Source organism: Notolepis coatsorum (genome assembly GCF_963971535.1).
Source record: "Notolepis coatsorum genome assembly, chromosome: 7".
Classification (NCBI taxonomy): Eukaryota; Metazoa; Chordata; class Actinopteri; order Aulopiformes; family Paralepididae; genus Notolepis; species Notolepis coatsorum.
The window spans coordinates 48,243,948-48,260,391 of NC_140171.1; the positions used below are offsets into that span (position 1 = coordinate 48,243,948).

Below are 16,444 nucleotides of genomic sequence, written 5' to 3' on the forward strand. Positions count from 1 at the left end.
CCAGGCTTGGTTTGAGGCCAGGGTGAGGACAGAGAGGTGCTCTTGTCTGGTGTGTGGCCCAGACAAGTGAGCTGCATCAGGCCCTTATCTCCCCTTCTCCACTGGTTCTCTGGATGCTAGAGTCAGGAAGCCCTATGGAAACCTTACCTCAGCAGTCCTCTCTCTCTCTCTCTCTCTCTCTGTCTCTGTCTCTGTCTCTTTCTTTTTTTCCTCCTTTTTTCTTTTTTCTCTCTCTTTCTCTCTCTTTTCTTTTTCTCTCTCTCTCTCTCTCTCTCTCTCTCTCTCTCTCTCTCTCTCTCTCTCTCTCTCTCTCTCTCTCTCTCTCTCTCTCTCTGCACCTGTTCAGAGAGGCAGCTCAGGAGTCTTATTAAGATCGAGGAAGTGAACGACATGAAAATGAAAGGAGGGATGGAGACGGAAAAAGAAAGCTAGAGAGAGATTCTAGTACGCTATCATGACTGTGGAGTCTACTCCTTGTCCTTTATCCTTTTTGTTTTCACAAGATACCTCAGGAATTTCTAGAATAGCTAATTATCGTGCAGCCGAGCGTCCGGGGACAGTCAGTACATGATTATGTAGAATTCTGCAACTCTGTTCACCTTGTGTTTCTAGCCAACTTCACCTTGTGTTTCTAGCCAACAAAGACCCTGCGGCTTGCTGCTTTTGTAATTTCACTTCCCAGGGTGACCTCCACTCATGGAAAGGCAGATTTCTTTGGTACAGCCAGGATGTCTCAAGTGTTTGGGCCACAACTTCAGCATGTCCGTACAATATATCAATAGTCTATGAACGCTACGCGAAGTGGGCGACATGTTGTTGACACAATTTTGAAATGCACAAACATACAATTTTCTTTTTTACTTTTTAGATAACGCTACGGTGGCTGTATTCCAATGCAACACACTTTCTGTGGTAATGTCATCTCCAGTATCATGCGTCCAGATTCCACGGTTTTGTTTTTATTCCTGCTCACACACAAACGTGCCTCACAGGAATTCAGATTGAGACTTCTCTTAGAACAAGATTTATTTTTCAGTGACAAAAACAAGCACTTTTAGTAGACATACTGGTAACCAAATAAAATTAAGAGGGAATTATTTGGGACATTATGACCAGAGTGATTTAAATATGTCAGACTTCAACAGATATTCCTGGTAAAACTAGCGCTAATTACCGGATAACGTAAACCCTGCGCATGATGCAGTATCTCCAAAGGGATATTAGCCTTCAAGGTCCGTAAATTTATGAAAAATGGCAAGCCACTAGTTATTTTTCTTCACAAAAATTTTTGGTACAAAGACGATGAGCTAGTTAAGTAGTTTTTATCCATATAGATTGACTGACAAAAGCAATAGCTCCGCTTCGTGTAGGGCAGAGAAACGCCTCTTAACTGTGATATACCACGGCCTGTTGTGAGCTATTGCTTAAATGACAACCGAGGCCAATCAAATCAAATTTATTTGTAAGGCCCACAACACACGTTAACACTGAGTGCCAGCAGGGGGCGCACGATTTAGCGCTTGAGTGCCAGCGCTGTAGTCAATGGGAGGGCGAGCACATTTGCGAACGTATAAACTATGTCTTAAATTATGGCTATGTGTCTAATACGCCTGTCGCTTAACAAGGACTTGTTTGCAGTCAACATTGTCGAAATGGATTGTTTTTTAATCTGTACATTTCCGTTTTATACCATTTTGAAAAACGTTCGCCCTTTAGTGGAATACACAAAACACATTGTAATTTTTCGGCCTATTTATGAATCGTTTTCAAATAAACGCTAGATTATCGATAGTATATGTGTAATTATGCATGTTAGAGAAGCGGGCTGAAAAATCGATTATCCATTTCCTGATCAGCACACACACACACACATATGGGACATGCTGAGATATAGGTGGAAAAAAACTCTGATTATCCCAAGACTGGTAAAATAGATTCCTTACCTCAGATCAGATGTTCTCCAAAAAGATTATTCCAATTCCTGATCACCATTCCAAATATCGATTGCGTTTATTGATCCAACGCTGGGTACTGGAAACGCATATTCCACGCTGTTCTGCGGCTCGGCAATGAATGCAATCGGCTCGGGTTACATGCCTGATAAGTAAAATGTGGATTCCGGATTCTTATTTTCCCATCCATTTCATTCAGTCCAATCCAATGGGTGCAATACCATCCGGAGAAACGATAGGGGGGGGTATTTTCCCTGTTCGAGCTTAGAGAGATCCCCAATGGTAACGTGAGGCTAGATTGATGAAAAATGAATGGAAATCGCTAATAAAAAAAATAACGATTAAATAACGAGATTTCTCGTTGTTGGACGAGTTTACACGTCATTCCTAGCCATGCTCATTCTGCCGAAGACGCCGTAACTCGTCTTTGATGTCAATATTTCAAAAATCTGTCATCGAAATCATATTTCCTTTCCGGAGCCCTGAGACACACTGCAAAGCTCCACTCAACTCTCTAGCGGTTCAAGAGCGCCATCTGGTGGCCGATCGGCAGATCGCCAACCGGAAATTAACCTTTGAACCGGTAGTGCTCATCCATATGTGGTCCGGGCACTCGCTATCGTTGGAGAGACTCCGTATTGACACAGTGAACATCGATCGGTGCAAATAACTCGAAAAAACAACATGATTTGGACGTATATACTAGGGCTGGGCGATAAAACGATAACGATAACTATCGCGATAAATTATTTCCTCGAAATAAACATGAAACGTGGTCGCAAAGTTTCGATATATCGATTTTCCAAGCTTGGCTCCGTTCAGCCTCGGCTCAGCACACTCACTAACAACAACCAACGTTACGTGATGACGTGTTTACGCACAACAGCTAACAACCAATCAGTGAAGGAGATGGCCGAGAGCGAAGTAGACCCGGAAGGAGGTAGGACTCACTCAACAACAAGGCTTGCTAGGCTAATTAGCTTGCACGGCGATGTTTTATATATTTACGTGCCGAGTATGTGTGTGGCGTGAATTCTGAGGCCACGTTTATAGTAGTGGGGGTATACAGTGGACGTCGTTTCAATATATTGTGGCGGAAGAGAGTATTTTAGTGTCATATTGAGCACATTGTCATGGAATACACCGCTTAGGAACAACAGGCTGGCTAGGCTAATTAGCTTGCACGGCGATGTTTTATATATTTACGTGCCGAGTATGTGTGTGGCGTGAATTCTGAGGCCACGTTTATAGTAGTGTGGGTATACAGTGGACGTCGTTTCAATATATTGTGGCGGAAGAGAGTATTTTAGTGTCATATTTATTACATTGTCATGAGATATTCCGCTTGTCGGCTAACTGCTAACGTGCGCGGACTGATGACGACATCAACTCGACTCGAGACATTCGCAGCAGCATAAGAAGTTAATTAAACTTGACATACATTATATCGACGATAATTATCGATATCGAATTATATGAAAATAATTTTATAATTTTATCGCAATAACGTTTTTGGTCATATCGCCCAGCCCTAGTATATACTATTATTAGGGATGGGTACCGAATTCGGTACTTTTGAGGTACCGAACCGAAACACGTCGGTACTACCGAGTATCGAATCAAGTGAGAAACCGAAAAAAAAAGTAAAAAAAAAATATTTGTTATTAATTTTCTTTTTTACTTTTTTTTTTTTTTTTTTTTAACTTTTTTCTTTTCATGTCAACGTTCACACGCACAATATATGCTTACCTAGGATTTGACTTGATTCAACAACAAAGCAGTCGGAGCAATGACAAGCCGAAAACTGTCGAAATTGTAGTTATTTGAAGTTTGGATTTTTTTTTACGACTGAGGTAGGTAAATAAAATGTCGACAGTTTTCGGCTTGTCATTGCTCCGACTGCTTTGTTGTTGAATCAAGTCAAATCCTAGGTAAGCATATATTGTGCGTGTGAACGTTGACATGAAAAGAAAAAAGTAAAAAAAAAAAAAAAAAAAAAAAATTAATCAAAAAATTTTTTTTTGATTTTTTTTTAATTTTTTTTAAAGTACCGAAAAAAGGTACCGTTGGGTACCGGTATCGATTCACAGGTACCGGTACCGGTATCGGTTCAAATGTGAAAGGTACCCATCCCTAACTATTATACAACCTGGAAATGGATCGGGCATTTCTCCATCCCATAATAGAAAAAATTCTGTTCCACGCTCATCTGCCAGCGGCGCGAGGAAGCCACGGTAAGATTCAGCGTTATATTCTAACGTATTCCATATAAACTGCTATGATGAACATATGACCCACTCTGGATGAATCATCTAACGCTGCCCACGGAATTATAAACGATCCCCCGCCCATCCGGTCATCATCAGATGATGCGTAGAAACTTCTAGAACCACGTCCAGTTGAAATTTTTTATCTCGCACAGATTCCTACCAAACTGTATTTGATCATCAATATAATGCATTTAGGGCTATAAATCACGTTCTGAAGAAAGCTGCAGAAAACGATAAAAACATACTTATACTTTAGACCATATTTTAGTATGAATATGTGAATGAAAAAGTTTAACGTTGCTACACCCTGAACAATACATATAGGACATTGAATGGGCCATAATAATGGCAATTTAGCAATAGAATTTAAAAAGTTATAGCCCTGCAAAGAAGGGGAACTTCTCCATAGACAAATAGAGCTGGCGAGGGATGGTAAATTATGAATTTAACCCATGGCGATTAAAGTGTTAAACAAGTCAAGAAGAAACATCACAATAAATCAAGAACAAAACAAAAACACCATAAAGTCCAAATAATTTAAAATAAATTAATGCAACACTCCCAGACATACCCCATGCGAAGGTAAGGAAAAACTCACTAAAACCTAGCAATAGGAAAAAATGCACCACAGGCAATGTGGAGGAGAGAAACCTTAGAAGGGCCATTCAAGGGGGGATCTCCCTTCTTAGATGTCGGTGATAGTAGTGTTGCAATAAAACAGACGAACAGTTGGTAAGCATGCACTCATATGCGTAATGAAACACAGATAAGTGCATGCAATAGCAACTGAACATTTTGAAATATTTTAAAATAGAGCTGATGGCGGATCTATTTGTGGCATGGGGGCAGCGCAGAGAGGGTCACATCCTCCCGGTCATCATCACGGGACGTCCGCTACTCTGGTCATCACTACGAGACGGCCACTCTCAGGGAGACAGGCAGACGGGACAGGCGTTGGACAGTTTGCATGATTGTTATGGGAGGACATAGCAATAGATACATGTGGTAAGCATATATGTGAATAGAATAGAAGTACTTAACCCAGCAATGAACTCAACGTTGACAGACCACAAACAGAAGACGGTGAGAAGCTGATCCATGGCCTCGGTGGTGCACGTAGAACAGTCACTGCAATCTTGGCCAAGGCCCAGAGACATCCACCACCTTGGTCAACACTACGAGACAACCACTCAGAGAGATGTAGTGTAGTGAGCATATGCATACATGGTGACGGTAGAATCAAAGTATATAAGAAAATTGTGAAATTAAGTAATAGATAGAACTAAGAACTACTGCAAGCGTATGTATACAGGATGAGACGCAAGACAATAGCTCAGGGCCGTATGCCCCGGGGGGGCAGTAGAAACCACTCAAAATTGGTCAGGGCAGAGCAGGTAAGGTTCAGCGCTGCAGGCCAGACAGAAGGTGATATGAAGCTGTTCCATGGGACTGGTTGAGTCAGACAGAGGTTAAAAAGGTTCTCCCATGTCTGCAGAAAGGTGAGATCAGGGTAGGTTGAAGGAGAGCGAGAAAAGATGGGTCTTAAGCAGGGATTTAAAAGCTTCGACAGAGCAGGCGCCCCTGACGACGGCAGGTCATTTGTACTACAGGTAGGGAGCGCGGTAGACAAAGGCTCTGTGGCCGGCGGATTTCTTTTTAATACATAAAAGTATTTTTCAATGAGTGGTGGCACTGTGCCATATTAGTTGGCAAAACATGTCATGAGAATACTAGGGGTGGACGATGCATCGATCCAGATCGATATATCAAATGATCAATGGGCCTCATGCATGAAGCGATGTTCTTGACTAGCATTTCCTCTTACTTTGTTCTTACCTGGGATTCAGCAACGTTTTCTTATTGTTGCTTTTTTCTCAGGCAAGAACAAATTATAATAGTGGTTGAGAGCACTCTTACCAAAATAAGAAATTCTTACCCAGATGAGAAACATTTAAAAAAGCCTACCATTCATAATAATAATAATAATAATAATAATAATAATAATACATAAGATTTATATAGCGCTTTTCCTAATTCTCAAATACACTTTACAAAACAAACAATATAATACAATACAGTTTTAAAAAAAGAAAAAAAAATTGTGAGAGAGGAAGGAGTTCATGGGTTGAAAGCAAACCATTGGTCAATTGCCCCCAAATACAGTACCCCCAAATACGACTTTATAAACCCATGCAGAACTTTTCAATAATAATAATTATTATTGTAACTTATTGCGTGCGTTCTGCTTCTGAAATGGATTATATATTGCTGTTAGAACAGTTAGATGCTGGCTGCCCAGGCCGTACGAATATCATATAACGCATATTTACAACCTCTCCTCTCCTCTCTTCTCTTCTCTGTATAGATGAAGATGTAGCAGTACTGTCTATCTGTATGTCATGTTGTATGTCATATATGTTATGATGAATTGAAAATGGGGGACCCTGGTGTAAACAAGACTAAAGTCTTTCTCTGGTCTGCATCCCCTTAACAATTGTGTGTATTGAGCTGTACTGTATTGTACCAATTCTGCAATCTGTTAATAAAATGTTCAATCAATCAATCAAAACTCTGCTCCACACCTACATTTCTGAGCGCACTCGGAGTTTTAGCCACGGACATTTCAGAGAGAGATGCCATCTCTCCACGGACATTTCAGAGAGAGATGACATCTCTCTCTGAAAGGAGAGAGCATATGGATCAGCGGCATATATATATCGGTATACTGCGTGCCGCGATTGGTTCTTGACAAGCGCGCAGCCAGTCGTTCAGTATTGACCAAGCCTACTTTTGACCGATTTATTTCGCACTATATTTCGCAGCTAATCCAAAACTCTGCAGCCCGACTGCTAACTAGAACCAAAAGGAGAGAGCACATTAGTCCAGTCTTAGCTGCTTTACACTGGCTTCCTGTAACATTTAGAATTGACTTTAAGGTCCCTCTCCTTACATACAAAGCTCTAAATGGACAGGGACCTAGCTACATTGCCAACACTCTAATAAATTACACGCCAGCAAGAACACTGCGATCATCATCAGCTGCTGGACTACTAGAGGCTCCCAGAAACAGTCAAAAGAGGATCGGTAATGCAGCCTTTATCAACTATGCCCCAAAACTGTGGAACAAACTACCCCAAAACATCAGGGAAGCCAACTCGCTAGACATCTTCAAAAGACAGCTTAAAACCTATCTCTTTGCTCAGGCATTTCAATGAAACATTAGGGATATCCTGACACAAAATTTACTTACCTGCACTATTCTTACCCTGCCTACTTTTATACACTGCCTATCAAATTCATGTGTCGGTTCTATGCTAATTTTATAACTATTTTATCCAACTTTTTACTTCTTACTGATGCACTGCTCTGTTGTATGTTAAATACCCTGTTGTATGTCCGGACTATTTTTAAACAATTTTTATTATTTGTATTACTGAAAACTGTAAACAGAGATCCTATTGGGATGCTAGATCCTAATGTGAAACACTGATTTACCATACCTTGCTACTGTCTATCTTTTTTATGCTAGCTTATGCCTGTATTTTTTACTGTTGTGAAGCACTTTGAACTGCAACCTCTGTATGAAAAGTGCTATACAAATAAAGTTATTATTATTATTATTATTACTATACAGTACGTATAAGTAGGGCTGGACAGTATGGTCTAAAATGTATATCATGGTATAATTTGAAGCATAGACGGTAACTGTATATATCACGGTATATTAACTTATCTTAAATGTCTATATAAATGCTTCTGAAGGGGTAAAACACTGGTATGGCAGCTGCTATTCTGTTACAGCTGCTGAGCTATACTATAGCTAATGTCCATCAATATCTTCCTTTTTAATTAAATAGGTTCAAGAATCGAATCAGGATTGTTAGCAGAGAGAGAGGGAGAGAGAGGGAGGGAGGAGGCTGCTAGTGGAGCCAGCTAACGTTAGCTTGCTGAGGCTACTAGTACATCGACATGCTGCTAGTGGAGCCAGCTAACGTTAGCTTGCTGAGGCTACTAGTACATCGACATGCTGCTAGTGGAGCCAGCTAACGTTAGCTTGCTGAGGCTACTAGTACATCGACATGCTGCTAGTGGAGCCAGCTAACGTTAGCTTGCTAAGGCTACTAGTACATCGACAGTTAACATTACATAAGGTTTTAGTGCGACGTGGGCATTCCAGAATGGCGAGGATGCAAAGCATGTTAGACCATTGGACTCGTCGCAGAGTTTACATTACACATAGAAACTGCGCGACTCGTGAGAGAAGTTGTCACACAGCCTTCAAATGCAGGGCGGAAGAGCTAGTTTGCTTCTGTGTTTATTATGAAATGACAATTGCGTGTTGACACGCCCACTGCGCGAAGCCTCTGTGCTCCTAAATAACTTTTTCCAGTTCGCACATATCTATTTATGACTAATTCTATCTATTTTTAGGGGCAAATGCGCGTGAAATAGTCGCGCTGTGGTTACATGACGTCATTGCTATTTTAGAGCTGCTCTACCGGTTACAAGGTATAGTAAAAATCCATACCGTAGAGCAAATTCATACCGTTTATACCGTATACCGTTTATACCGTCCAACCCTACGTATAAGTACAAGTATAAGTCTTTATATGTCATCAGATTAACACACACACACATGCGATGAGCGACCCACAGGAACACATTTTGATATTGCAAAGCGCTTCCTGTTGAATATATCAGACAGGGATCAGATGGCGAAACTCGGCTGTTTTACACCCGCCTCATTCGCCTTATAAGGAGATGGTGGGCATGTCTGTATGCAAATTAATTTAGCGTGAACGCGCTTTTGAGTTTAAGAATGAGTGGGATTCATCATGCAAATCTCCTGGGTACGCACAGATTTCGACGTTAAGAACGGCTTGATGAATGTGGCGGTGGCTTTTCTTATTGTTCTCTTAACACTTTGAATGCCAATCACGAGATATCTCGGGTTATCAGCCCGCCCCCTGAATGCCCATCACGATAATTCTCGTTATTAGCGATCTGAATTCATATTTCATCAACCGAGTCTACCGTTGGTAAACCTGCCCCGCCAGGCGCTCAGATGTGAAAAAAGCGCCCCCTATCGTCTCCCAGATGGTAATGCACCCTTTTGGATTGGACTCAATGAAAATGGATGAGAAAAGAAAATTCCGGAATCCACACTTGACTTCTCACGCATGTAGGGCTGTCTTAAATACTTCGAAGCTTCGAAGCTTTGTTCGATGGCACAAGCTTCGAACATTAAAAAAAAAAATTGAAGTTTAATTTTCTTTTTTATAAAATTCCACACATAAGAAAGAAAGATACTGGGATGATTAAACAAAATAGGAAATAAAATGTAGAAATGCATGCAATACATAAATAAATATGAATCTCCATATATGAAATAGGGGTGGGCGATATATCGAGTATACTCGATGTATCGCGGATTGTTCTACCCGAGATGTAGTACTGTACTATATCGCGAACATCGAGTATTTAGTTTATATGGCGCCGCCCGCGGCCGAGAGACACTCGCAGTGCTTTCCTCGAGAAGGGACGGCGGAGCTATAGGCTAACGTTAGTGTATTGGTCCCGAGTGTAGCAGGGACGGCGGAGCTATAGGCTAACGTTAGTGTAGTCAGGGCTGTACAGTGCGATATAATGTTGCGGTTGTAATTTCATTAGACAGACCAGCGCGGACCTTTAATAACATGTAATTTAATTGACACGAGCAATGAGCCAATGGTAGCTGCTAACCAAGGTATCCATTAGGATTATGCTAAGCTAACTAGCGATAGCTGGAAAACGGTCAAAGCGGACTCCACAAGACTAGTTCCATTCGTGAGGAAAGGGGGTGGGTTATATTGACAACGCTTGACAACAGCAGTTTAAACATAACTTCATATTTATTGGTTATTCGTTTCTGTATATCATTCAATTTCCATCTCCGTGTGTCTCCATCTCCATCTCTTCCTGTTTACATTCGAGTGTGACGTCATCACCTACGGCAGCTTAGACCAGTGGTTCCCAAAGTCGGGGTCGCGACCCAAAGGTGGGCCGCGAGCAGCCACGGGTGGGCCGCGAGATGATTAAAAAAAAAAAAAAAAAAAAAAAAAAACGTTTTTTTATTTTTATTTTTATTTTTTATTTTTTATTTTTTTTGTCAGGCCACTGAACTTAGAAGCAGGCCAGGACAGTGTTTCTAGTTGTATTCTAAAATTCTATTCTATTGTATTCTAAAATGTGACTATATGGTTTTATATTACCTTAATAAATAAACAAAAACGAAAAATCTACTTATTTCAACGAACATTTCAAACTAAATAACAGATTATGCACAAAACGCTGAAAACAACCGAAGCAACAATAGTATTTTAACGAGGCTATTATTATTATCATTATTATTTTGCAACAAGTTAGCCCTCTCATAAATAGCACATATAAATGAATAACTAACTTGAACTAACTTAATAGGATTGAAGTGATATTTGGCTTAAAAAATCGGTCGCCTGGCAAAAAAAAAAAAAAAAAAAGCCAGACGATGTGCATTGGGCCGCGGCTCTCTGACGCCTTATTTTCTGGGCCCTGGCCTGAAAAGTTTGGGAACCCCTGGCTTAGACTATCAAAACGCGAACCTAGAACAAAACCCGAGGGGGGGGGGGGGGGCTGGCTCTCTTGTTCATTCTCACCCCCTCTCTCTCTCTCTCTCTCTCTCTCGCTCTCTCTACATTCAATGATTTAAAGTAGCCAAACGTTAGACAGTATAAATACTAACTGGATAGTTGATGATATAAACATTTAATTTCATTATCTGAAATATTCTAAAATCATTAAGTCTGCTATAAGCCATTATACCTTTGTGTGTGATTATTATTTTCTCACAGTAGGGTGTGTATATATATGTGTGTGTGTGTTTGGCTAAAGTGGATAGAAAACACAGTACTGTGTAAAAGTCTTAGGCACCCAAGAGTTTTTATATAAATTGTCTTAGATGTAAATAATTTTTCTCTGTGTGTGCGTTCGCATCCCAGTAGGGCTGACCTTCGATTTTTTTTTGGAATTCGAAGCTTCGAAGCTTCGAAGAATTCGAAGCTTTTTTTTTTAATTTTTATGTTGTGGGACTTGTACAGCACTTTGTTCAACTTTGTCAGTGCTGTAAAGTTTAAACCTTTTTAAATCTTAGACAAACTAAACACTTTGCTTCCATGAAATATTGTAAGCCGTCATTTGAGGCTTTATAAAAGCAGCACAATGAACACAAATCTGTCAGTGCCGAGTCCGACCTCATCTTAAATAACAAACAGCATCACTTGTTGTAATTAACAAAGAGAGGCAGAGTTGATTTATCAATTTTTTTTTCTTTTTTTTTTTTTAATTTTTGTAATTTTTTTTTACATACTCGAATTTTATTTTCATATTCGAATCCCATGCCCATCGAACGAAGCTTCGAAGTATTTAAGACAGCCCTACATCCCAGACCAGATGAGGTCAGAGGAGTGTGATAGTATTTACTGAGGATGGCCAGATAATGTTGATATTTAAAGGCCAACTTGCAGGTTAAACCCTACTCTGCAATTATGGGTAGTTTACATCATTGGCATCTAATTAAATTATAATTTTTTTTCCATTTGACGCCGGAAATGCCACTCAGAAAGGGTTAAAAAGGTCCACGCACGAATAACATGCACGAGCAAATCTAAAAGCTTATCAGACGCTAGCACGGCCATGAGGTCACTTCAGGTAACTTATGCCTTATGCCCGTCCGGGTCATAGTACTACTGGATATATGGCGCTGGCTAACGTTAGCATTATGTCTACTGTCATGAACCATTTTAGATCGGGGCATGTAGAGGAGTTTGGGGAACGAGTAAAATCATGTGCAGGTCCTCTTCTCAGACCTGTGGGGCAGGCAAAGCACTGCACACGCATCATGCAAGCTACACGTCGCTGCATGTTGATCAATAGTAGCCCACTCGGTGCATCACAGTCAGTGACTGTGATGCACCGAGTGGGCTACTATTGTGCTAACAACATGCTGCGACGTCTAGCTTGTTAGCCGGCATGAATGCCCGATTTAAAATGGTTATCTCCTCTTTGTATACCTTTGTCCTCGCAAGTATTCTGCCAGGGAACTTATGGACACGACAATAGTAGTAGTTATAAGGTGTTTGAGCTTGTAACGTTAGTTAGCTCATAGCTATCGTCGGTACACGGTATGTATACATGATCATGCAACATAAAACAATTGTTGCAGGAAAGGTTTGGGAGAGAGGTAGGGCGGGGTGTTAGGTTGTGTGTTGTGAGTTCCAAAAAATGGAACTTAAAAGTTATTTCAACTTTTACGGACGGACGGACCAACTGAGAGCTCTTGTTGCATAGCAGCATGGAGCACTGGCCTCCACTCATCTGTCTCCCTAAAGACACACACATTCCTTAGACACATCCCATCTCTCCATCATCCCTCCCCTCTCTCTCTCTCTCCCTCTCTTTCTTCCCCCCCCCCCCCCCCCCCCCCCGCTTTCTTTCATAGTTGTTTTTCTTCTGGACTGGGGAGAAGGGTTTCTTACGCAAAGAGGACACTTTTAAAAATGGAACTTAAAAGTTATTTCAAGTTTCTTTAATAGGATGTGAACATTTTAAAGTTCAATATATCAAAACGTGGCACTTTACAGTGAACAGGAGGTCTATTTGTATTAAAAACAAAATATTGTTTTTCATTTAAATGTCTGGAAGAGCTCAAATTATACATTTTATTTTAAATATAAATACAGTTTATTTTAAATATAAATAAATTATATTTTCATTTCCTTTTTTTAGTTGATATAAATGTTACTGATTGTGTTAAATGGGCATATGATATCATCTCATATCGATCGCAGGCACTTGAATCGTATCGTGGCAGACTTTGTAATATCGGCAAATATCGTATCGTTGTCCAAAGAATCTATATCTTATCGTGATGAAACTGGTGATTCCCACCCCTAGAGAATACTAGGAATTTCGATTTTGCCAAAATTTTATTGTAAATTCATTGATGTGGGATTGTATAAACGGGTTCACTTGGGGTCTCTTGGAATGACTACAGCTATTAACAGCTGTCTAATATACCTCTCTTTTTGTCTGCCTGACTCTCGCTCTCTCACATACACTGTTGTGCGCACATGCATGGGCAAGCTAAAACAATAGTACAGTAGAGAGGGTCGGAGCTGTGTCTTTGTTTTGTCTTGATAAGACATTCGACCATAGCCTTGACAAGTCCAGTACTTCTAGGAAGCTTAGATTACATTAAGGAGTCCGTAGCCATTCTGTCTGTTAGCCTTACACTAATCTCTCTCTCTCTCTCTCTCTCTCTCTCTCTCTCTCCCCCCCCCCCCCCCCCCCCCCCCCCAATCTCCTGGTGTCTGTCCAACACACACATGTATGTCTATTATTTTTGGAGTTCACCGTGCGCTGTAGACACATTAGCTAGTAGAACACGGCACTGAAACCGGAGCTATTTGGACGGACGGACGGACGGACCGACCGACCAACTGAGAGCTCTTGTTGCATAGCAGCAGGGAGCACTGGCCTCCACTCATCTGTCTCCCTAAAGACACACGCATTCCTTAGACACATCCCATCTCTCCATCATCCCTCTCTCCCCTCTCTCTCCCTCTCTTTCTTTCTCCCCCCCCCCCCGCTTTCTTTCATAGTTGTTTTTCTTCTGGACTGGGGAGAAGGGTTTCTTACGCAAAGAGGACATTTTTCATTGGAGGAATGCTGGCTTCCACGCTAATATTCAAATGATTTACAGTCTGGGGTGGACACGCACACACACACGCTCAGAGCCTGGCCAAGGAAATCACTGTCTTTCCAGATCTGTGCTCACCTGTTCGTTTTAAAGGCTCTGTTTATAAAAAAAATAAAATATATATATATTTAAAAGGCGTTCCCTTTCTAACATTTTCCAGACCATGATTATACCAAGTTACAAAATGGACCTCAGAATGGATATAAAGAACTGGCTGTCGACATGGGTTTGGGTCGTCCAGAGTTGGATGTAGGTTTTTATTTTGACCAAATGTGCAGATAAGCCAGGTGCATATAAACACAGATACAAACCCGGTCATAAAAATATTGCCAGGGTAATTTTTCAGAATGCTCTGTTTTTTTCATTCATCATTTTGTTTCTACCTTTTCATCTGAAGATGTGTCTGTCCTTAGTTTACTTAATCTTTGAATGACTCTACAATAGTTACTACATTGTAGAATAATCATGACTGTTGGTTCATGATTATTGGTTTGTTAGTTGCCACACTACTCTATATATCTAATGGTCAGTTTATTAGTTACTACACTGTATTATACTATATATCTAATGGTCAGTTTATTAGTTACTACACTGTATTATACTATATATCTACTGGTCAGTTTATTTGTTACCACACAGTCCACACTATATATCTACTGATCAGTTTATTAGTTACCACACTACTCTATATATCTAATGGTCAGTTTATTAGTTACTACACTACTCTATATATCTAATGGTCAGTTTATTAGTTACCACACTACTCTATATATCTACTGGTCAGGTCAGTTTATTAGTTACCACACTACTCTATATATCTACTGGTCAGTTTATTAGTTACCACACTACTCTATATATCTACTGGTCAGTTTATTAGTTACTACACTACTCTATATATCTAATGGTCAGTTTATTAGTTACCACACTACTCTATATTAGGGCTGTCGCGGTAACCGCATCACCGCAATCCCGCGGTGTGTCAAGTCACCTGTGGATGCAGAACAGACAACCGCGTCAACAGTGTTAAAAAAAATTAAAATAAAAAAAGGGGGCGTCATAATTTTTAACTCTGTATAATAAGAAGAAGAAGAAGAAGAAAGGGTCGGTATAATAATAAGAAGAAGAAGAAAGGGTCGGGGGGGGGGGGGGGGGGGGGGGGACCGCCGGGCGCTACCACCCCTGCCCGCGACACCGAGTGAACAGCGCACGACCAGAGGGGAGACTTCGAATCCCCCCCGCCTCTCCCCTTGAGGGAGAGGGGAGTTGGGAACCGCGGCGGCGCGCGAGGGGCCGGAGCCACACCGCGCTCAGGTTGTATGGTTCTCGTTAAGTCGGTCTCGCCCGGTCTTCCCCGGCCGCGGCTCACCCATCCTTTCGGGGGGGATCGGGACACCGGTCGGGACAGAGCCCTGGGGACTACAGGTATTCACTCTTGGTCGACGGGAAGGGGAGAGAGGCGCGCGCCTCAGCTCCTCAACAGACCCGCCCACCGTCTACCTCGAGTGAGCCTCGTTGTACCTCACTGCAAGCGTCAATAAACAGTGTTCACTGTTCAGTAGCCTATGTTGTCTGTGTTTCACTTTCAATAAACGAATGCGTGCTTGCGGAATCCCAAACAATATTCATGCTGCAAAGTCATCCTCTAAAGATAGACATCTAGACTAGAGGCTATATGCTATAAAGAATAGAATACTAAAAGAAAAAAAAAATGCATTCAAACTTTTATTTATTTTTTGCGGTTACCGCGGCGGTTTAAATAGCTTCGCAAATTTGTGCTGTAAGGAAAAAAATCAATACCGTGGCAGCCCTACCGGCATACCTTGCTGAGGGGGGAGGAGCCGAGCTAAGTTAACAATATACTCGTTATCACCATACATAACGAAAAAACAGTGCGCACGTTCCAGACACAGATATGAAACAAGTCATACGGAACAAATAGCGTATAACGGAGGCTGAAATTAGAGCAATGTGAGTCACAAACTCACGACAGTAGTACACAACTACACATACAGACACATAAAATTGATTCTGCATTGATTAAGTGATAATCAAAACCCAGCTTAAGCCGTTAAAACCATGTAGTGAATCGCAAAGCCAATACGCACACGCACACACAGTCAAACTGGAACGGTTTACCAAACATACACTCCCAGCATTCATATCTTATATGAATATCTTATATCCCATCATATCTTATATCCCAGCAACATAACATAACTTACTTACTAGGGATGCACGATAATTATCGGGCCGATAATTATCGGGCCGATATCAGCAATTATGACATCATCCCGATAAACCCGATAACGTTATTGATAGCTCCGATAACATATAATACATTTTTTGGTTAAAAGAAATCCGGTGTGGGTGGATTTGGATGAAGGGCGCTTGTTTTTATTATAGCCTCCTCCCGTTTTGCCAGTACTGTGGTAAAACTGATAGCGTGT

The 16,444-nt window shown here is 41.0% G+C and overlaps 1 protein-coding gene across 2 annotated transcripts in view; it reads left to right on the forward strand.

The window, feature by feature from the left end:
* grk4 (G protein-coupled receptor kinase 4) overlaps nt 1–16,444 on the forward strand; it is a 158,337-nt gene that overhangs the window by 51,062 nt on the left and 90,831 nt on the right. The window lies entirely within an intron of this gene.